Source organism: Grampus griseus, assembly GCF_964374135.1.
Source record: "Grampus griseus genome assembly, chromosome: 2".
Lineage (NCBI taxonomy): Eukaryota > Metazoa > Chordata > Mammalia > Artiodactyla > Delphinidae > Grampus > Grampus griseus.
In genome coordinates this window covers 105,703,329-105,726,927 of record NC_139018.1, presented here as the reverse complement: position 1 = coordinate 105,726,927, position 23,599 = coordinate 105,703,329, and the positions used below count along the sequence as shown (strand labels likewise).

The 23,599-nt window shown below is 45.7% G+C and overlaps 1 protein-coding gene across 3 annotated transcripts in view; it reads right to left on the bottom strand.

Annotated features, from left to right (window-relative positions):
• The window catches only part of TLN2 (talin 2), a 450,475-nt gene that overhangs the window by 269,882 nt on the left and 156,994 nt on the right, over window positions 1-23,599 (bottom strand). Inside the window, exon 1 of one of the 3 annotated variants that reach the window (XM_082647307.1) lies at window positions 22,069-22,122. The exons of the other annotated variants lie outside the window; for them this stretch is intronic. The gene's annotated coding sequence lies outside the window, so the exon portion shown is untranslated. Of the gene's footprint in view, window positions 1-22,068; window positions 22,123-23,599 lie in introns of those variants that run through there. 3 annotated transcript variants of the gene reach the window in all.

The window sequence follows — 23,599 nt, the reverse complement described above, 5'->3', positions numbered from 1 at the left end:
GAGATGGACTTAATTGATATTTATAGGACATTCCATCCAAAAACAACAGAATACACATTTTTCTCAAGTGCTCATGGAACATTCTCCAGGATAGATCATATCTTGGGTCACAAATCAAGCCTTGGTAAATTTAAGAAAATTGAAATTATATCAAGTATCTTTTCCGACCACAACGCTATGAGACTAGATATCAATTACAGGAAAAGATCTGTAAAAAATACAAGCACATGGAGGCTAAACAATACACTACTTAATAACTAAGTGATCACTGAAGAAATCAAAGAGGAAATCAAAAAATACCTAGAAACAAATGACAATGGAGACACGACGACTCAAAATCTATGGGATGCAGCAAAAGCAGTTCTAAGAGGGAAGTTTATAGCAATACAATCCTACCTTAAGAAACAGGAAACATCTCGAATAAACAACCTAACCTTGCACCTAAAGCAATTAGAGAAAGAAGAACAAAAGAACCCCAAAGTTAGCAGAAGGAAAGAAATCATAAAAATCACATCAGAAATAAATGAAAAAGAAATGAAGGAGACGATAGCAAAGATCAATAAAACTAAAAGCTGGTTCTTTGAAAGGATAAACAAAATTGATAAACCATTAGCCACACTCATCAAGAAAAAAAGGGAGAAGACTCAAATCAATAGAATTAGAAATGAAAAAGGAGAAGTAACAACTGACACTGCAGAAATACAAAAGATCATGAGAGATTACTACAAGCAACTCTATGCCAATAAAATGGACAACCTGGAAGAAATGGACAAATTCTTAGAAAGGCACAACCTGCCAAGACTGAATCAGGAAGAAATAGAAAATATGAACAGACAAATCACAAGCACTGAAATTGAAACTGTGATTAAAAATCTTCCAACAAGCAAAAGCCCAGGACCAGATGGCTTCACAGGCGAATTCTATCAAACATTTAGAGAAGAGCTATCACCTATCCTTCTCAGACTCTTCCAAAATATAGCAGAGGGAGGAACACTCCCCAACTCATTCTACGAGGCCACCATCACCCTGATACCAAAACCAGACAAGGATGTCACAAAGAAAGAAAACTACAGGCCAATATCACTGATGAACATAGATGCAAAGATCCTCAACAAAATACTAGCAAACAGAATCCAACAGCACATTAAATGGATCATACACCATGATCAAGTGGGGTTTATTCCAGGTATGCAAGGATTCTTCAGTATATGCAAATCAATCAACGTGATACATCATATTAACAAATTGAAGGAGAAAAACCATATGATCATCTCAATAGATGCAGAGAAAGCTTTTGACAAAATTCAACACCCATTTATGATAAAAACCCTGCAGAAAGTAGGCATAGAGGGAACTTTCCTCAACATAATAAAGGCCATATATGACAAACCCACAGCCAACATCGTCCTCAATGGTGAAAAACTGAAAGCATTTCCACTAAGATCAGGAACAAGACAAGGTTGCCCACTCTCACCACTCTTATTCAACATAGTTTTGGAAGTTTTAGCCACAGCAATCAGAGAAGAAAAGGAAATAAAAGGAATCCAAATCGGAAAAGAAGAAGTAAAGCTGTCACTGTTTGTAGATGACATGATACTATACATAGAGAATCCTAAAGATGCTACCAGAAAACTACTAGAGCTAATCAATGAATTTGGTAAAGCAGCAGGATACAAAATTAATGCACAGAAATCTCTGGCATTCCTATACACTAAGGATGAAAAATCTGAAAGTGAAATCAAGAAAACACTCCCATTTACCATTGCAACAAAAAGAATAAAATATCTAGGAATAAACCTACCTAAGGAGACAAAAGACCTGTATGCAGAAAATTATAAGACACTGATGAAAGAAATTAAAGATGATACAAATAGATGGAGAGATATACCATGTTCTCATATTGGAAGAATCAACATTGTGAAAATGACTCTACTACCCAAAGCAATCTACAGATTCAATGCAATCCCTATCAAACTACCACTGGCATTTTTCACAGAACTAGAACAAAAAATTTCACAATTTGTATGGAAACACAAAAGACCCCGAATAGCCAAAGCAATCTTGAGAACGAAAAACGGAGCTGGAGGAATCAGGCTTCCTGACTTCAGACTATACTACAAAGCTACAGTAATCAAGACAGTATGGTACTGGCACAAAAACAGAAATATAGATCAATGGAACAGGATAGAAAGCCCAGAGATTAACCCACGCACATATGGTCACCTTATCTTTGACAAAGGAGGCAGGAATGTACAGTGGAGAAAGGACAGCCTATTCAATAAGTGGTGCTGGGAAAACTGGACAGCTACATGTAAAAGTATGAGATTAGATCACTCCCTAACACCATACACAAAAATAAGCTCAAAATGGATTAAAGACCTAAATGTAAGGCCAGAAACTATCAAACTCTTAGAGGAAAACATAGGCAGGACACTCTATGACATAAATCACAGCAAGATCCTTTTTGACCCACCTCCTAGAGAAATGGAAATAAAAACAAAAGTAAACAAATGGGACCTAATGAAACTTAAAAGCTTTTGCGCAGCAAAGGAAACCATAAACAAGACCAAAAGACAACCCTCAGAATGGGAGAAAATATTTGCAAATGAAGCAACTGACAAAGGATTAATCTCCAAAATTTATAAGCAGCTCATGCAGCTTAATAACAAAAAAACAAACAACCCAATCCAAAAATGGGCAGAAGACCTAAATAGACATTTCTCCAAAGAAGATATAGAGAGTGCCAACAAACACATGAAAGAATGCTCAACATCCCTAATCATTAGAGAAATGCAAATCAAAACTACAATGAGATATCATCTCACACCAGTCAGAATGGCCATCATCAAAAAATCTAGAAACGGGGCTTCCCTGGTGGCGCAGTGGTTGAGAATCTGCCTGCTAATGCAGGGGACACGGGTTCGAGCCCTGGTCTGGGAGGATCCCACATGCCGCAGAGCAACTAGGCCCGTGAGCCACAACTACTGAGCCTGTGCGTCTGGAGCAAGAGAGGCCGCGATAGTGAGAGGCCCGCGCACCGCTATGAAGAGTGGCCCCCGCTTGCTGCAACTGGAGAAAGCCCTCGCACAGAAACGAAGACCCAACACAGCAAAAATAAATTAATTAATTAATAAACTCCTACCCCCAACATCTTCTTTAAAAAAAAAAAAAAATCTAGAAACAATAAATGCTGGAGAGGGTGTGGAGAAAAGGGAACCCTCTTACACTGTTGGTGGGAATGTAAATTGATACAGCCACTGTGGAGAACAGTATGGAGGTTCCTTAAAAAGCTACAAATAGAACTACCATATGACCCAGCAATCCCACTACTGGGCATATACCCTGAGAAAACCATAATTCAAAAAGAGTCATGTACCAAAATGTTCATTGCAGCTCTATTTACAATAGCCCAGAGATGGAAACAACCTAAGTGTCCATCATCGGATGAATGGATAAAGAAGATGTGGCACATATATACAATGGAATATTACTTAGCCATAAAAAGAAACGAAATTGAGGTATTTGTAATGAGGTGGATAGACCCAGAGTCTGTCATACAGAGTGAAGTAAGTCAGAAAGAGAGAGACAAATACCGTATGCTAACACATATATATGGAATTTAAGAAAAAAAAACTGTCATGAAAAACCTAGGGGTGAAACAGGAATAAAGACAGAGACTTACTAGAGAATGGACTTGAGGCTATGGGGAGGGGGAAGGGTAAACTGTGACAAAGCGAGAAAGAGGCATGGACATATATATACTATCAAACGTAAGGTAGATAGCTAGTGGGAAGCAGCCGCATAGCACAGGGAGATCAGCTTGGTGCTTTGTGACCGCCTGGAGGGGTGGGATAGGGAGGGTGGGAGGGAGGGAGACGCAAGCGGGAAGAGATATGGGAACATATGTATATATATAACTGATTCATTTTGTTGTGAAGCTGAAACTAACATACCATTGTAAAGCAATTATACTCCAATAAAGATGTTAAAAAAAAAAATTATTGGTAAACTGACTAGACCCTTCCCACCCCCATTCCTCCTACAAAGCTATTAATGCCAGGGTGCTCCTATCTAGTAATTCCCAACTTTCAGCTGGACTATAGTCCCATCTCTTGCAGCAGCCCTGCCCAGGGCCACCTGCGGGCCAGCCCTCCTCCACCCCAGAATAAACCATCCAGGACAGTCATTTGAGTCTGTCCTCAGCTCCCCAATTGCAGGAATCTCTGAGGCCCACTTCCTCACCCACCCGCCTCACGTGTCCTGGGAATCAGTGCCCCAGCACCACCGAGCCCATGCTGCTCCTGGAACCCTGCACCCTCTGCACTGCTTCCTCTGCAGTGGTCTTTGACCTCCTGTCTTCCACGCTTACAATGGCCTCCCCACACCCCTAATTCACCTGGTGCCCCATCAAGTTCTACCTACTCTGGGAGGCTTCACGGACCACATCTTTATTTCAACTTAATATGGTAAATGTAAAAAAAATCTATTTACGTTTCTATAGTCCACACTAGACTGTGAGCTCCCAGAGGGCAGGAGCTATGGCTCCCCCCAGAGTTCTTGCCTCAGATCAGAGCTCAGTTCGTAATACCCATGACATGTTCAGTAGGTATCTGAAGAATTAATGAACATATGTTGTATGATTAATAACTTTGAGACACCAGGGGACTTTAAGAGGCTGGGGTACAACAGCAGGGTCAGGATGGAGTCAGGGGTTTGTGTGTGTATGTGTGTACACGCACACCCGCACTGAAGAGAAGGGGCTGCCTCACTCCATAAGCCTCCTTCCTAGTTCTTCAAGGTCAAGGTTGCAGTTAAACCCCACCTCCACCCCTGCCCCTGCTTTCCTCTTTTAGTCCCAGGGATTGGCCGATGACTCACTCTTCTGCCACAAACATAGTGTCTTTGAGTCAGCGTCTCTCCTGTTTGGCTTGGTGTCAATGAAGGAACTACACCATTTCATAATTATGCCTTTTTTCCCATCCTGAAGCAAACAAAGGCTTTGAGGTTTAACGATTAGAGAACGGTATAAGAAGATGCCCGCTCCTGTAAACTATTCCCCATCCTAACCCCTAAAGACCATCTCTTATGCTCACTTCAGCTTGGACCCTGTGGGAGAGCACAGAGTCACAAAGGCACCCACACTGCAACCTGATGCACTTGGAGAGGCAAGTGTTATTCATCAACCAGCAGAGCGTTTCTTTTAGGAAGATGAGGTGAGAGGCTGCAGCAAAGAGAGCAAAAAGATTCACCCATACAGCGGAATATTGTTCAGCACTAAAAAGGAATGAGCTCTCAAGCCCTGAAAAGACATCAAGGAACATTAAATGCGTATTGTGAGTGAAAAGTCAATCTGAAAAGGCTACGTCCTGCATGATTCCAACCAAATGACACGGTAGAAAAGGCAAAACTATGGAGACAGTAAAAAAGATCAGTGGTGGCTAGGGGTTGGGAGGAGAGAGGGATGCACAGGTGGACCACCGAGGATTTTTAGGGCAGTGGAACTACTCTGTGTTATACTCAATGGTGGACACATGTCATTATACATTTGTCAAAGCTGATAGAACATACAATACCAAGAGTGAACCCTAATGCAAAGTATGAACCTTGGGTGATTATGATGTGTCAATATCGGTTCATCAATTGTAAAAAATATACCCTCTAGTGAGGGGTGTTGATAATGGGGGAGACCGTGTCTGCGTGTGAACAGTGAGTATGTGGGAACTGCTTACTGTCTGCCCGAGTTTGCTGTGAACCGAGAAGCACTCTAAAAATATAAAGTCTATGAAAGTAGAAATAAAATGAGCAAGAAGAAAAGGGTGAGGTATGGTATCACAAATTCCCCCCAGGCACTGAAGCCAGGGACACTCCTAGGGCAGAGCCTGGGGAGAGGTTTAGAGTGAGACAAGGTGGGCTTGGCCCACAGAAGCAGTGATGGAGGATCTGGGTTCCACTGGCCAGCTGGACATCACCTGCACGTAGCAGAGGCTGCTATGTGAACCAGGGCTGTCCTACACAGCGCTCCAACCTGCTAGAAGTGACCCTGAGAAAGCATCCTCTCCCACTCTTATTCTCACTGCCACCTCAACCTTTAATTTGAGGGCGACTCTTCCAACACTAGCTCCTCAAGAACTTCTTCTGTACTGAAATCATTCAACTGAAGAACACAAAGAGAGAATACTACTTCTTCAAGTAAGTTAACCATCTAATTTCCCATGCCAGTGAAAAACCCATCAACTACCATGGAATATCCCAGGGCTGCCGCCAGGAGAAGGGATGGCCTTCCTATATAGGAGACATGTTAAACTCCTATGAACTCCCATAACGGCTCATTCCTCCAGCCCTCAAAGCCTGGCTGCCCAGGTGCGCTGAGCCAACATATGACACCACGAAAGTGACAGGAAGGTGCAAAGTGGAATTTTATCAGCTTGTGAACTTAAAATAGGTATTACAGACAATAAGATGGGGCCCTTCGGGAGGATGGTTGGCTAATCAAGAACAAGTTAGCTACTCACGTATACATAATGTGGAAATTAGGGACACACTGTTTTATAAATAAGAACTTGTCATCCCTTGGCTCTGACTAGTAGCTACTGTAATCCTTCAAAATTCACCTTTACAAAGTAATATTGCTGACCTCATATCTCTTACTATGTGCGATCTGGTCTTCATGAATGGCCACCTGATACATTTTTCCAAAAGGCTAAACCCGTCCAATCCTTGCTCCACTGGCCAAAGATTCTCCTTTACGTATTCGTTTTGGTACATTTCATTCAAAACCAAATACCCCAAAACAAACAGTTCTTTTGTCACTGAAATTTCTTCCTCCTCGTAGAACATTTTGAAAACTAATCCTCCTGAGCCATATGTGTCCTCCTTCCTGTCCCTGATCTGCCATTCCAAGTTCCCCCTTTCCCAAGCAGCCTCCCTTCCCAGAAGGAGTGGTTTCCCATACTCTTGCTGTCCTCTCAGTTTTCATGGGTCTTGGAAGCCCTCTCTGCATAATCTCGCAATTCATTATATTGTACTCCTTCTAATTCTGGTTCCACAAGGTTCTACAACTCCAATAGATAAGATACCCTCAAGTGGCCAGCATGGAGACTGGTGCCGAGTCACCCAAGGCCAGTGGCATCCTGGTTCCCTTTCACTCATGCCGAGTGCGTATGGGCAGTGGGGGTCCTCCAAGCCTCACTTGACTCCTCTGTGAAAGGCAGAAGGGAAACCTCCTTCACAAGCCAACCTAAGGACCACATAAGCATAAGGCCTGGGGTAAAACACGCCTGCAGCCAACACTGACTTTCTTCTCCTCCGCGTGTGTGATCTCTGGGCTCTGGAACTAGAATAAAATCTCTCTAAGGGCAAGATCAGGACTCACACCTTTCCTGTATTTCTTCAAGGCATTTTCACACAAGGGAATGTCCAGTAGATGGTTTTCAAGTGATGTTTTCGAGTTAATGGTCATTATTTTTGGATAATAGAATTTCAGAGCTTTCTTTACAACCTCATACAACATCTAAAAACCTAAAGCTTTCTATTAAAAATTTCAAATAGCTAATAAAGAGAATAATGAACCCCTAAGTACTCACCACTCAGCTCCAAAAATGATCAATTCATAGTCACTCTCATTTCATCCAAACCCCCTCTTACTTCCTTGTGCAAATCTCCCTCACTGGAGATTATTTTGAAGCAACACCAGCTATCATCCCATTTCAATATAAGTATTTTATAAAACTAGAATTTTTAAATAAGAATGCTTAATAATGCTGTTTTCACTTAGAAAAAATAAAAAGTCTAGGCTTATCCAATAACATTACGGCCATCTCGTTCTCTCTGTCCCCACTGCACAGAGTAAGATATAGATGACCCAAGACAGACTCAGCAGGCCTGAGTTATGACTCTTGGCAGCACAGGAGCTGTCTGGGTGACTGTGGGCGGGACAGCCCCAGGGCCCCTCCCACTAGACCTCTGTTCCCAAGGAGGAAATCAGAACGTGAGGGATCTGATGCTTACAGCCCACCTGCTTGGGCACAGCTAGGACTTTCTACTTCCCTTTTCCGTTTTTCTGTTATCCCCAGCACCAGCCTCACCTCCCGGAGTAACCTAGCCTCTACTTGCCCTTTGCCAAAAACAGAATTAGTAAGTATACAGTATTCAGATAGCCAAGTCTTCTCCAGGAACAAGAGAACAGATTAAAAAAAAAAAATCACTCCATTATCTGTTTTTAATTCAATCTCTCAAATAAAAAACAAAAAATATAAAGCAGTATCCTGCTTGACTTCTATCCTGGTCTCTGCCCTTATAGAACAAGTAAAAGCAATTCTCAGGCTCCCTCCCTACCCTTGGGTGAGATTAACCAGCCTGTCCACAGAAATGACCTGCTAAAAACCTCTGATGCAGGTAGCCAGAGGCCTTTGGAGAAGGGATGACTCCCCAGAGGGTCCACTGCTGTCCCCTCTAAGGTAACTGTGAAATCACTTGAAATTATTTTGGACCAAATCGTAATTGAAATATAAAACTACTCACATAATCGTGCCAATTATCTACCTCACTGTGGACTTTTTGTTTCTCTCTACCTATCATAGCTACAAGCCATATGTGACCAGTGAGCACTTGATATGTGGCTAATCCAAATCGAGACCTGCCATGAGTATAAAGTCCACCGATTTTGAGGCAAAAAGAATATAAAATACCCCATTAACAAATTCTATATTGTATTTTGAAATGTTAACATTTCGTATGTACTGGGTTCAATAAAACATTAAAATTAATTTCACTTCTTTTAATGTCGCTACTGAAGAATTTAAAATTATGTGTCTCACATTATATTTCTAGTTGCAGTGCTTCTCTAGATTTGAATTCCTTTTCACAACAGCATGAATAGGTTTCATGTCAACCTACCATAACTGGTGTTATTTGAATACAATCCTAAAGCTAAAGTTAATTCACTTGGACTTCTCTTTTGAATTACTTTGTGTATTTCCCCTAATGGTTCCTGCCAATTCCCATTAAGATTTAAATATTTAAGTGTTCCAGTAAGACAATCACAGCTACCTTGAGCCTAGAATATCACGTAATCACCAGATAGACCCCATCAGACTGGGAGTCAAAACATTTTAATGCTGTGCTATTTAAAAAGCAATTCCCAATCCCTATTTTTTATCTCGCAATCAGAATATAACATTTCTTCGGGCTGTTATGACCTCGGGTATTAGAATTTCACTCTATGCAGCTGAGAAAATATTCAAACCCATATTTCTACTATAAGACAAAGGAGGGCTGGGCATTCTCCATAAAGGAGAAGGAGGAAAGCCACTTACCTGCCTTCTATTGGTTTCCAATGGATGAAATAATGAACATCTGATTAAACTGGGGGTTGAACACTGATTTTTTTTTTTTAAAAGGAAAGTCAAACAAACATTCCACCTGACCTCTGAATGTCAGTAGACTTTAAAGTTCTTCCCAGCTGTGTTTCTTTGTGATCAGCAGAGATCAGAATAAGTTGGAGTGATTTGGTTAAAAATAATAATAATAAAAATAAAAGTGACTCCATGGAAATTGATGAATTAAGTACAACCTCCATCGTCTAGCCCAGTGCTATCCACAGGGTGGTCTGTCCACAACTAGTTTGTGACTGGTCTGCAATAACACAAGTACAGAAATTGAGAGTAAACATTTGGAAATTTTGATAGCAATCTGACAAAGTATTTGGTGCTTGAATGTAATAAAAATAAAAGCGCTTATAGTTTATATGTCTTTTTCAAATATTCCATCTTTTTTGTATTTTTTTATTGATAAACAAAAGTAGGTCAGCCCAACACAAATTGTAAATTAAATTACTAATGGTTCCTTTCAGAAACAATACCCTAAACCAACTCACCGGAATCCTCCATTTTCTGGTCATCTCATTCTACATCTGTAGGAGTTGGGAGGCAGAAGGTAATAAAGGGGAAAGGGAGCTGAAACTACCTTCTTAGGGAGGAAAAACCACCACTTAGGAGAGGGTGAGTAAAGCACAACTATGTCCATGACATAGCTAGGATTAGGGTCTATAACACTATAATATTTTTACCACCGCAATTACAATGCCGCATTTCTTCAATTATAAAATGCCATGGATTATAAATCACACTGTGATATAATATGCAAGTGATGGGTCCTGACTGACTATTAAATTATAAACAAACTAAAGTTCACATGTGGAATGATTACACCTCAGCTGAACAAAAATGTCAAGTGTTCATTAAAGACACGCAGAATCAAGTAATGGTGTTTTTTAAGAGCCTTCTAGGTTGAAGTTAAAAGCTAAAGATTTCTAGGTGAGTAAAAAGCCCATTAGTAAACACCAACCACATACAAAATGTTCTGAGGGACAGAAAAATGAAGCAGCAGCCCCTGAAGAATTCACAATCGAGATGGCAAGACAGATGGTACCCAAAATATCAAGGGGCAGAGAGTCAGGCAGCTTAAGCATCAAATGACTCGCACTGGCAGTCACTTCAATCACAGTCCCTCTCAAAACTCCTTCCTTCCTTAGGCCCTGTACCAGCCCACAGAGAGGCTCCCAAGAAGGCTGTATCCTTCTCGGTGACTGTGACCCAAGGTCAAGGGCTGAGCAAGGAGTCAGGCATCCGCGCTCCTGCCCCACAGCCAGCACTCACCAGCTGTTTGTGTGCCTGGGCAGCTAAGCATCCGTGTCCTCCTGTGTAAAACGGGTCAATAACACATAACCCTCAGGGTTACGGGGATGGTGGGTTTTGATGCTAAAATCTTTGGGGATCTGGGCAAGTTGTAGACTGAAGAAAAGAAGTCACAGCCCGGAGGGGAAGGGGGACTCCCAGAGAAAGCAGACCTTGGGGAGATGGAGAGAGGGAGCTTCTTCCGCCCTACATTGGACACTGGCAGGGAGAGAGGAAGCAAGTGGGGCAGGCGGTACTTTAGGGACCTCTGCTTTCCATGGGGGCGTGGGAGGGGTGTTCTCTATGAAAAGTGGGCTCCAAGGAGGAGGTGGAGTAAGGGGACTCAAGCGAGCTGAGAAGTCTGCGTGCTTCCCGGAGAACCTGAGTGTGTGTGGGGAGCAGGGGCCCCTACAAGGACGCCACGTGGGAAGAGGCTGAGCAGAGGCTGTGGCTCCCAGTGTGTGCGGTCACCAGCCTCTAGCAGTGTCCCCAGGGGAAGCCATGCAGCCTTCATCCTCCAAGGCTCAGGAAGCCCCAGTCAAGGAGGAAGTGCAAGCGGGGGAGCCTAACGGACTGCAAGGAAAGGAGGAATGTCCATAGGGAGGTTTCGGGGAAGTCAAAGAGCAGAGAGTGGGGTACCATCAGGACACACGAGAGGGGTGCTACTTCTGGGAAAACTGACACCTGCCTCAGGCTGTGGTTAACTGGAAAACTGGAGGAACGGCATCTGGGAGGTGGCAGCAGGGAGTCAGGCCCCTCCTCCAGACCCCAGGGTCCTGGGAGTGTCCCGCCAGGGCAACAGTGGCTAAGGAAAGGCAGGGCCCATGAAGGAGCTGGAATCAAAGTGTGGGGAAGCAGCCGAGCTCAGTTTCGTCACTCATAGAACACTCGGTCACTAGGTACTCGGTTTTCATGGACTTCCAGACCTCTGGCTGCTACTACACATGCTGGCGCAGAAAAGTTGGGCAGAGAGTAGGTTTAAAAAGCCTCATTTAAGGGTGGGGGAGGGGAGGGGAGGGGAGGGGAGGATGACAGCGGCCCACCTAAGCGCAGATGTGTGCGGAGGAGCTGCCGGGCAATTCAAGATACCTGTCAGCTGAGTATCCCTTGAGAAAATGACTGTGCACCACGTCAAGCCAGAGAACCTGAACAGAAGAACTCACAGAATTTGAAGATAAGCAGGTACCTATTAAGTTCCTGCCAGGTCAGGCACCAGGCATAGCACCTCCACATACCAACACACCAGACACAAAGAGAATGAAAGACGGTTTCCGGTACCTGTTCTGCCCTTGAAAATCGTGATTAGATGAAGAGGAGCATAGAGAAGTCTAAAAGAGACCTAAGAGACGTATCAACCAAATGCAACAAGATATTTAGTATGAAGGCCCTTTTAGGTTTCATACAGGTTCATTTATTTTTAGAGATGATAATTATGTTTCGGGGGGAAAAAAAAAGCCCCAATCAAGGGCTTCCCTGGTGGTGCAGGGGTTGAGAGTCCGCCTGCCGATGTAGGGGACACGGGTTCGTGCCCCGGTCCGGGAAGATCCCACATGCCACGGAGCGTCTGGGCCCATGAGCCATGGCCACTGAGCCTGTGCTCTGCAACGGGAGAGGCCACAACAGTGAGAGGCCCACGTACTGCAAAAAGGAAAAAAAAAAAAAAAAAAGCCCCAATCATTTAGAGTTACATACTGAAATATATACAGATGAAATGCAATGCTGAGGATTTATTTCAAACTAATCACGTGAGCAGGAGGGGTTCTTGATAAAACAAAATGGGTTGTACATTAATAATCACTGAAGCTGGGTGATGGTTACACAGGAGCTCCTACTGAGTTCTCTTCTGCAGATGTTTCCAATTTCCAATTAAAAACCAAAAACAAATAAATGAGAGGCAATACCTGAAGGTACAGTACATTGTTTGGAACCTAGCTGTGTCAGTTTGATGACAGTACTGCAACACACTCGAAAGTGAAAGTGTGTTTAATTGATGAAAATGCCTAAGGCTTTAAAGGTAGATCAACAGTTCCATAGGGGTGGAGTCTTTTTTCTTTAAGTTTTCTAAGGAAGCACGACTAGCTGGCTGTACATACATGCAGTCACGCTTGAGAAGATCCAGGAACTACATCTGCCCAAACAGTGTGTCACCTTGACAGCCAACTTTGGCACCTTCCCCTCCAATGACATGAAGTTAAGTTTGACTGATTCACAGGTGTGATGGCCAACAGACTCCTGTCATGCTTTATTGCTGAGATGAGGAATCAAGCAACGGAAAGGTGCCAAGTGTCAGGCATCCTCGATGTGACTGGCATCCCCATCTTAAAGCCACCAGAGGAATGACAATAAGCCAGGGAATAAGCCTGCTCTAAAAAAGTTAACAGCTGATAACGTTGATTTGATAATCACCTACTGCCCTCACTTCTGTGAGACCCACATCATGACCATATTCAGCACAGCTGGGTTGAAATAAGCATTGGGACTTTCCTGATGGCGCAGTGGTTAAGAATCCGCCTGCCAATGCAGGCGACATGGGTTCGAGCCCTGGTCTGGGAAGATCCCACATGCCGTATAGCAACTAAGCCCGTGCTCCACAACTACTGAGCCTGTGCTCCGGAGCCTGCAAGCCACAACTACTGAGCCTGCAGGCCACAACTACTGAAGCCCGTGCACCTAGAGCCCGTGCTCCGCAGCAAGAGAAGCCACCACAATGAGAAGCTCCTGCACCGCAACAAAGAGTAGCCCCCCGCTTGCCGCAACTAGAGTAAGCCCACGCGCAGTAACGAAGACCCAATGCAGCCAAAAATAAATAAATAAAATAAATAAATTTAAAAAGAAGAAATAAGCGTTAAGGTTGAGAGATCAAACCACCACCCCTCCCCATCCTACACACACACACACACACACACACACACACACACACACACACACACACACACTCCCTTACTCTTCCATCACCAAACTCAGGACACCGGATGACCACTTTGCAAAGGATTAGCTTAAGCCAGTGGTGATTTTGCCCCCCAGGGGACATTCGGCATTGTTTGGAGACACTTTTAGTTGCCACAACTAATTAGGGAGAGGCGCTTCCGGCATCTGATGGGTGGAGGCCAAGGACACTGCTCAACATGCTCCCATGTATAGGACCCCCCCACACAACAAAGAATTATCTGGCCTAAATGTCAATGGGCTCCAGTTGAGAAGCCCAGGCTTAAACAAGTAAAATTAAGGGCTAAAGGAAGATTCAGACTTGTTCAGAGAGGGATGGAGTCTTTTACAAGTCCTGCATTTATATATTTCTACCAATATTCTTTAACCAGATGTGGTATTTGATGCCACGCTCTCTGGTGTAGCTCTTTTTTTGTTCACTAACAAGAGGGGCCAGACACTTGAGAGACTACAACTGCCAAGACAAATATTTGCTTTTTTCCAACGGCCATGTTTACCCAAGATTATTCTGCCCTTGGTGAACTGGAAATTAACTGGCTGTTGACACACTTGGAATAGAGCCAAGGAATTGTCTGGCATCCTTTCCCATGATGGCGAAGAGGGAACGTGGTTCAAGAAGACCAATCTGTAAAACTTTGGGATGGAAAAGTCTGGATGCAAAGACCACCTCAACTTTTGGATGGAATCCCTCTGCAACCACTTTGAAAACAAGTTCCTCTCAACAGGGCAATAAGATTTTCAACAGCACAGGAGAGCTTTGAGAAGAGGAAGAAGAAAGGCAGGGGCATAAGGAAAGCTACACAGTGAGGGAAGGAAGAGGGAGAACATGTATCACCAAATAATTTAACAGCACTTTGACCCAAAGAAGGCAGAAAGGAGAACAAATTCACACCTAATTACTGCTCCGTCAACTGTAGTTTTACAGCCGGGAAAGACTATCTTTAGCTTGACTGTTAACCCTGAAATATAACCCACCATTGACCTCCATGGGGACCAATCATAGATTCTCTTCTTGTTTGATTTCTACTATTTACATTCACATAGCTGGCCTGTTTACAAAATAGATACTATTGGTATCTGAAATTCAGCTACACCTGATCTGCACAATCACACAATTTCTCTCGCGGGCCACAGAGCTGCTTTTTTCACAGCCATTCACTCCACTTTATCACAAAAATTCAAATGCGGCTACAATTACTACCAAGTTCACCTGCTTACATGAGAAGCCAAGAGATTTTGGACGAAAGACTGTACCAACACCACACGTGAACTCCAACCGCTATCCATTCAAGAAAGTCTGGGAGCCAAGGTGTGCCTGAGATGGCGATCCCGACATCCTGGCCATCCTGCGCACCAATGCTAGGACTAATGCGGCCTCTGATGGGAAATTTCTCCATCTCCCGGTGTCTCCTAGAAAGGTGCTGAGGCGCTAGACCCAGAAAGCCAGACCAGACATGCCCTGCCCCAAGTGTCCATGCTTTGGGGTACGGAGGGCAAGGTCAGAGTAGACCCACCCTTCAGTCCTCCCATGAGAACTCACACCCAACCTCTGGCCTAAAGGGGTTGAATAGTGGCCCCCAAAAGCTATGTCCACAACTTAGTCATGGGAACCTGTATATATGGCCTGATTTGGAAAAAGTCTGCAGATGTATATCTGGATATGGAGGATACTGAGTTGAGATTATCCTGAATTACACGGGTAGGCCCTAAATCCAATGAGAAGTGTCCTTATAAGAGCGAGAAGAGAAGCCACAGAAGACAGGGGTATGTGTGAAGTGCGGTAGCCACAAGGCAAGGCATTCCTGGAGCCACCAGGCGTGAGAAGAGGTCAGGGCCGATTCTCCCCTGGAGGCTTCAGAGGGAGCACGGCTCTGCCAACACCCCAGTTTTGACTTCGGAGCTCCGGAACTGTTAAAGAATCAATTTCTGATGTAGTGAATGAAAGACAGCAAAATAAGCCGCTTGGGGATAATGATTATTTTGAGCTGTAGGCAAGGGAGGAAAAGCAAATGCAAGCAGAGGCTTTCTCTGAACTCCCCTTACCTGCCCCAAGATAAACCTCGAAAAGCAATTCGATTGTATAAATCCCTCCCCTGCAGTTTCATCAACCAGGGAAGACCAACTCACCTCACCTCGGGAGAGGAGATTGGAAGTCGACAGCACACCCAGACAAATTTTGTTATCATTCCTCCCATCTATTCTTCAAAGAGTCCATTCATCTTCCCTAAAAATCCCTTATTCTCTCCAAAGAGGCCTACATCTCCCTCCCTCTTCCCTACTGAGGTGGTATTTAAGCCTGAATTCCATCTCTACTTCTTAGAGTTACTCATTGTTACCCCATGTACATCTCCCATTATACATGAGGTGATACATATCAAGAAACTTCTGTTTTTCTCTTGTCAATCTTTTATTACAGGAGATCTCAGCAAGGTAGAGAACTCAGAAAGGTAGAGAAAAAACTATTTTCCCTCCCCTACATAAGCCACCCAACTTGTGGTAATTGGTTAAGACGGCCCTGGGAAGCTACTCCATGGTCCAACACTGGGCCTGACCAGCCTCAGCATGGCCGGTCAGGGTATACCTGGGCATCCCCCGGACGCTTCTGCCTGCAGCTCCTAAAGAGCTCAGGAAGGTGGGGCTGAGGATATGTCTTTGGCCCTGAAAGCCCGGGCCAAAGATGTTTTCCAAAGGACGAGCTCTGGGGAATGGTCAGAAAAGTGATTCCACCTGTCACGGGCAGAGCACCACCCCAAGCCACAACCCTTCCCAGAGCATCTGGGAGAAAAAACTCCAACACCTTGAGGGCCCTCAGATAAAGGGTCGTCATCATCAACCACCTCTGCTGACACTTCCTGAGGACTTCCCACCAGCCACACCACTGTGTAACTTTCAACAACGTTAAGAGGTAACTACTTATTCTGGGTTTTGATTTCATCATTTTCTGCCTTTCCTTTAAATTGATACCTCTTACATACATAGGCCTGAAAAATATCGTTTAGTGCTGCACGTAAAAAGATACTGGCCGTGGGCTTCCCTGGTGGCGCAGTGGTTGAGAGTCCGCCTGCCGATGCAGGGGACACGGGTTCGTGCCCCGGTCCGGGAAGATCCCACATGCCGCAGAGCGGCTGGGCCCGTAAGCCATGGCCGCTGAGCCTGCGCGTCCGGAGCCTATGCTCCGCAATGGGAGAGGCCACAACAGTGAGAGGCCTGCGTACCGCAAAAAGAAAGAAAAAAAAAAAAAAGAAAGTAAAAAGACACTGGCCCTGTTCCTAAGGAAAGTGAAGCAGAGGGAGCTTGAGCAGTTTGCCCCCAGGTTGCTGGGCGAGTTGGTGCAGGAGCCAGAACCGTGACTTGGAGCAGACTGCAGAGCCCGTGTCTCCAGCCCCGGGTCACACTCTGCTCTGTCTCACTCGAGCCCAGGAGGCCTGTACCACCCCCAGCCCCACTGCAGTGCTCTGTGCCAGGCGCCCCTGCCTAAGCCCCACTGTGGCACGGGCCCCGTCCCTGGCCCAAGCCTCAGCCACTGCCCAGGCCCCTTTCCCTTGACCCCATTACCTAATGGGGTTCAACAATAATTAGGTACATAAAAATGCTCATGCCCAGTATCAGGGGCTCGAGCACTCCATCCAAACGGGAACAGTGACATCTAAGTGAACGGTTACATCGTAAGGACCACAGGGGACCAGAGAAGAGGGAGTTCCTAAACCACACGTGTCATCTTCATCTACAAACCAGCATCAGCTCCTGCTGAAGTTAATGACCCCCATAAAGGCACGCACCTCACACTCAAGCAAGGTCCTGTCACTCTGTCAGCAGTGCCACCGCCCCTAGGGGAGGCCACACCGGCTAACTGCTCGGATTCCAACCTCCACCAAGGTTCCAGGCGTCTCTGGGACACACAAAGGTGTACAACCTTTTCAGCCAGCGCTTTCTCTTAGCCAAGTACTCTGACAATGCATTTCAGACGCCTTTGAAATGCCCAGCCCCTTGAGCCAGTAATCACAATGATGGCGATCTATCATCACAGCATAATCTTACATGCAGAAATGCTTTCATATATTAGGACTCTAAACCTTCATTCTTCATGCTAATAAGAACTTGGAAACAACCTGAAGATCCAAAAGAAGGAGCTAAGTTGACAGGGTTTCATTCTCTCGACTAGATATATAGCTGAAAAAGTGCTCCTTATGACATTGAGAAAATGCTTACTCTGTAGTAAGTAGAAAAACCAGAATAAATTGTACTTACAGCACGATCACAACCAATCCACCCCATGGAGGAAAAATCTGATAGGAAGTTAGTCAAAATACAAATTTTTCCTGAGTGGTGGGGCTATGGGTATTTCTCTTTTACTTTTTAATTTTGCTATACATTTTCTATGATGACTAGGTATTAAAATTAAGAGCAGAAGAAAAATGAACTTCCTATTTAAGGAAAAAGATGATGAAGGTGGGCTTCCCTGGTGGCGCAGTGGTTGGGAGTCCGCCTGCCGATGCAGGGGACATGGGTTCGTGCCCCAGTCCGGGAAGCTCCCACATGCCGCGGAGCGGCTGGGCCCGTGAGCCATGGCCGCTGAGCCTGCACGTCCGGAGCCTGTGCTCCGCAACGGGAAAGGCCACAGCAGTGAGAGGCCCGCGTGCCGCAAAAAAAAAAAAAAGATGAAGGTTCCCATGGCTCCCCACTGCTGCCGGAGTTGTTCAGAAGGCCACAGAGAACCCTTCACAAGTGAGTGCTACTTCCCTCCTCAGCTTCCATGGCTCCTTCCCCCCGACCCCGTTGCACCCTACTTTCTACGCACATCTAATTACTTCATATTCCCAGCATCGGCCTTACACCCTCCCTGTCAGTGCTCGGACATGCACTGGTGTGTGCGTCCCTTCTTCTCTCTCCCACTGGGATGCAGGTTCCAGGAAGGCATGGGTTATTATCTTGGAGTCACTCCTGTAACCCCAGAGCCTAGTGAAGTCTCTGGTATATCCTAAGTCAATAGACGTTTGCCAAGGGAATGAGTCAGAAGCACTGAAGACTTGCTCACATGCAGCTTCATCCCTAACGTTTTCCCCCGACACCAGCCTCTCTTGGCCCCCTACGCCCTATCAAGAGTTACCTGTTCACACCTGGTTTCACAGAACACCACACATACCTGGTCCAACAGGACATTTGCCATGTTGTAGTCTAGTTATTTCTTTCCCACATTAGCAACAGCCAATCAGATAAACCATGCACACTTAAGCCTGATAGTTTTACCTGTATCATCTCCCTTTCCCTCACAGCAACACTAGAGGTAGTTATTATCATCATCACGGATGAAGGAACTGAGGCTTGAACATGTTAAGTGACACACTCACTCCCACAGCTAGGAAACAGCAGGGCTTGTCTGACTCCAGAGCCCAGGTCTTGACAATGCTACCCCAGGGCCAGTTTCTTTGTCTGTCCTCTACAGTGGACTGGAAACTTCTTGTGGGCAGGAAGTACATTTTGCCACTTGTCGAAAGCTGGTCGAAAGTTGCTGCAGACAGCAGACGTTCCAATATTTGATTTGAACCACAGGAGGATGGCCTTACCATGAACTATACCAACTCATCATGTGAGATGACCCCAGACCTACACAGGTGGAAGTTTAAAGGGTCTGCCTAGCAGAACAAGGGTAATCAAAACAGGTTCAGGTTCATTCAGATTAATACAGAGCTATGTAAGGAATTTCAGGGTGCAACTGTTGCCAGAGAGTACCCCTCCAGCAACCCAGAAGCACTTAATTAAGAAGTAGCATGTTAATTGTTGCTCTTAAATCCCCATGAGCACAGATCCTCTAAAACCCTCTACTGGGCAATAATGTCTTAAATTTGGGGCACAGATCATATTTCAAAAAGCTCTTTCAGGTACATCATCTGTCAGCCCAGTGCAATTTATTGTGGAGATACTTTAATGCTTTCAAATTTTCCTTATAATTCTAAGTTAGGTGACTTCCCGCTATTCCAAACTAATGAAATTTTTTTACTGTACTGAAAGAATATTGTGAACGTTTCTCAAAATATTTATGAACTGTATTCACCCCTGGCACGTCAGGAAGAAGTCTGTGCCCTGAGTGCTAGCTGGGACATCACCCAGCATGCACACCCGCAGTGTTTTAACACTTATTAGCAGCTTGTCTGGGGTTACTGCTGGTGAAGCTTTAGCAAGCAGACACGCACAAATTAGCAGGTCCAACATGGAGCTCTGCTCTGTGGGGCACAGGCGACAAGTAGATATTTTTAATCGTTTCTGAAAACATATATGTCAATGGGGAAAATGCAGCATCTTACATAGCATGAGAAAATTAACATGTTTAGGAAAAACGACACCAAAGTGTGACATCTATAAGGTATATAATCCAGGAGGTGGCTAACCTAGGCAAAACCTGAAGTGGTCACAGAACTCTCTCATCCAGGTCTGAAATCTCTGTAGATTAAAAGCGGGGGTGGGGGGGTTGCCACCATCATGGGAAAAGGCCAATCAGATCATCTTTACTTTTACCTGTGAGACCAGCCTCTGCACCCCATGATAAAGCCAGAAAGCTGCGCTACCTGATTCCTACCAGAATGTGACTTCCATCAAGTCTACAGGAGTCTGACATATGGGGAAAAGTCCACCAGACATGCCTCTGAAGGCCCAGGTCTCGGTCACCACTGTGCGTCACACAAGCCGTGCGGCTATGGTTCTGAGCCCCTCAGTCTCCCTTCCTCGCCTGTGGAATAGGACACGACCTGTTTACAGCCCTGACCTCTGACAGTATTAGGACATGTGCAATCATTTTAAAAGCTAAAACACCACCACGGAGGATATGCACGCTGTTATTTTTTTAAAAAATTAAATGCCCCCTATGAACTAATTTATTGGCTCTAAGAGTAGGAATTGCACGTATGGCTCTGGGCTAGGGGTTAGGAACACAGGAGGGAGGTAAAGCCAGGGCTCTGCCGCAGAACCGTCCTCCAAATCCGGGGGAGGAGAGACCCACAAATGACTACGATATAATGGGATGCGCACTGTGGTGGGTGGGGTCATCCAAAGTCATCCTGGGGAATACTGGTGCGGGGACGTGAAGGAACTGCAGAAAGGGGCATCCCACAGGAGCCAGGGGGAGCTGACTCTGGAAAACGACAGGGAGCACAGCTCGCACTGGAGAGGGGCCACAGCAATTGGACATCACGTACAGGAAGTGGCAGGAAAGCTGGGGCATTTTAGAAGAATAGGAACATTTCAGGAAGACTAGCTGAGGCGGGGCAGAGGGAGGAGCAGTCAGAGAGCTGGGTACCACCACCTGTGTGACCGCATCTCACCCTCACTATTGGGCTGTTACCTTCACAAAGCGCAAGTTAAAAGTGAGGACCACCGGGGCTTCCCTGGTGGCGCAGTGGTTGAGAGTCCGCCTGCCGATGCAGGGAACACGGGTTCGTGCCCCGGTCCGGGAAGATCCCACATGCCGCGGAGCGGCTGGGCCCGTGAGCCATGGCCGCTGAGCCTGCGCGTCCGGAGCCTGTGCTCCGCAACAGGAGAGGCCCGCGTACCGTAAGTAAGTAAGTAAGTAAGTAAATAAATAAATAAAAGTGAGGACCACAAGCCAGACACCAGGACTCAGGCCACTGTCTCAGGGACCCCTCAGTTGTCGCATAGTTACTGCACTCCCAGCACGTGGAAGTTACACAAGAGCTAAGGCAGCAAGACATGTGGGTAAAAACAAACGAAAATGGTTTCAAGAAAAACATTTTTTTAAGATCAGAAGTCGTCGAGGCTATCATAGAGACATATTTATGTAATATGGGGCTTCAAGTTGGCTCTAGAGAAAAATATAATTAGAACATATCATTAGTTGAAAAGGAGAGAATTTCCCTCAAACCGCTGAGGTGTACCTGTGATGCACCAGGTATCAGGAATTTGAAGATGAGTAAGACAGCGTCCTTGGCACCTAACGGCAGGGGGAAGGCGGGGGTGGGGGGGGGTCAGGACAGGAGAGAGAGGAGTAAGGGGAGCCTTCTCAAGGAAGAGGATGTTTAAATCTGCAGGCTGACAAGAAAAGAGAAGGAGAGGAAAGGGGGAAGGGGTGGGTGGGAAACTGCAAGCGGCAGAGTTCCTGAGAGGAACCTGGCCCATCAGGGAACCCTCAAGTAGTTCAGAAAGGCCAAGCCAGGGGGTCGGTAATATTCTGGAAAAGGAGTGGTGAAGGCTGACAACAGCAACAGGCCACCGGGTACTAGCGCAGAGAATGACGCCTTTTTCCAAGAAAAGAGACTTTTTATCTAAACATTTTCCTCTACCCCATACAAAGTGTTTGGCTCACTGGTGCTTGGAAATGTAGACGATTGTTCCTGGAATGTCAGAACCCTGCATGCACTTTCTGTTGAACAATGCAGGAGAAGGGTGGCGCATTCAGCCACAGGACTCCCTAGAGGACTGTGACATAAGGTAAACTCACCTGTAAAATGGTCCCCTGGCAGAGACCCTAAGGAAGGCCTCGGAATTATTCCACACAAGGCTCTGGCTCCTCTGGTGAAAGCATTAACTGGTAAGGAGAGGGCTTAAGGAAATGCAGACACACCCGCTGAGGAGAGGCCCCAATGGGGCGTGTCACATTCCTTTGAAAACAGGGCCCCTGCTCTAATTTGTGTAATCAGCCCAGAGATTGGAGGGCGGAACTCTGCTTCCCATTTACTACAATATCACGCTCCAGCCCAGGAAACCCCACCAGGGCTTTTGTTTGGAATTCTTTTTCCTTGATTAGGTGTAAGCCCTATTATTCCCGCCACTCCAAAATACCACATGGGTCTGATGAAGCCGCAACGCGCAGCACAGACACCAACTCCTGTGAATCAGGCAAGCTCACTCTTTCCTTCTCTGTCGTTTTAGAATGATTTCTTTTTCATTCCCTACTCGGTAGAGGAAGGGGGGGAGCAGGGACATTCTGCACAGCTGGAAAGTCAAATCGTTTGCACTCTCTGCCATGTGAACCCAGGCGAACACTCCCGGGCTGCACACACAGCCTCTCGCTGCCCGGCCAGCTCTGCAGGCTCAGCTAGTGAGAGGGGATGAAGGGGGCCGCAACGCCCTATCTGTGCACAGCATCTTTGCCAAGGCTGCTCTCGGTGGAGCTGTTCCTCACTCTGCCTCCTGTAAGGACTGGCAGGGCTGCACTGCGATGCTATCTGGCTGCCTTCGTTATGTAATTCAGCTGGGATCCAACCCCAAAGGCGGGCTGAGGAGCAGGGTGGGGGTCATGGGCCAGTTGGAAGACAGATTCCAGCATGATCGCCATTTCTTACAAGGAAAGACAGAGGTTAGAGGTAAATTTCACTTCAAAGCAGCAAATATGGGAATTGGCAAAGAGAATAAATCATTTCATTATTTAGTAAATACTTGAGCAATGTAAGAGACACGTTCTGTGGTCCATACAGCCTCAAGGACCATGGGGCCTGCCTCACCTCCTCCCCTTCCCCTCCACCAAAGCCCTCTGGGTGGTGAGGGCTGAGAATAGCAACAGGCCACACCGGGTACTAGCGCAGAGAATGACGCCTTTTTCCAAGAAAAAGGGGTGGAGCTCTGAACCTAAGGCAGTTAATCCATTGTCAGGCCAGGGACCTAATATTTAGGTGACCTGGCTCCGACAAGCCAATTTTTGCCAAGATTGTCCCCAGTCACTGAGCCTTTCTGTCTGATGAAACCCTGGCAGGGAGCTTGGAAAGTTAGGAAGTCAGAAAGGCCGGGGCTGGACCTGCAAGTTCAAGTGCATAACAAGAGGATCAAGGACACCCCAAGATAGGATCAGAGGTGCAGGAGCCCAGAAGAGCACCTTGAGTGTCTCAGTCCAATTCCCCTGAGCCCCATGGGTGCTGTACTTCCCATCCTCTGGTATCAAAGACGACACACAGAAACCTTCCCTGTTTACCAAACTGATGTGAATAGATGTCTACCACAACCAAAGACCCCTGCCTGAAATAATCACCCAATGT